Raw genomic sequence first — 391 nt, 5'->3', positions numbered from 1 at the left:
TCCCTCAATGGTGCTTTGGACTCTGGACCTTTCTGCCCAACCCCGAGCCCAATTCTCCTCCCTGTCAGCCTCTGGCCCTGGCTGCAAGTCAAGTTTTTTTTCCTGGGCAATGGAGGGGCAGGGGGAGGAGGGAAATGAGGGTATAGGTGGGCTCACATGATAGACAAACCTCCCTTCCCGCAGCTGAGGCAGACCTAGTCAGTCAGTGCCTTGTGTTCTGCTAATACAGTGTGTCCGTAAAGTCATGGTGCACTTTTGACCGGTCACAGGAAAGCAATAAAAGATGATAGAAATGTGAAATCTGCACCAAATAAAAGGAAAACCCTCCCAGTTTCTGTAGGATGATATGGCAGCATGTGTGCATGTGCAGATGATGATGTAACACTATGTA

The sequence above is a fragment of the Saccopteryx bilineata genome, chromosome 9, assembly GCF_036850765.1.
Source record: "Saccopteryx bilineata isolate mSacBil1 chromosome 9, mSacBil1_pri_phased_curated, whole genome shotgun sequence".
Taxonomy (NCBI): domain Eukaryota; kingdom Metazoa; phylum Chordata; class Mammalia; order Chiroptera; family Emballonuridae; genus Saccopteryx; species Saccopteryx bilineata.
Note: the sequence above shows the minus strand (reverse complement) of the source record.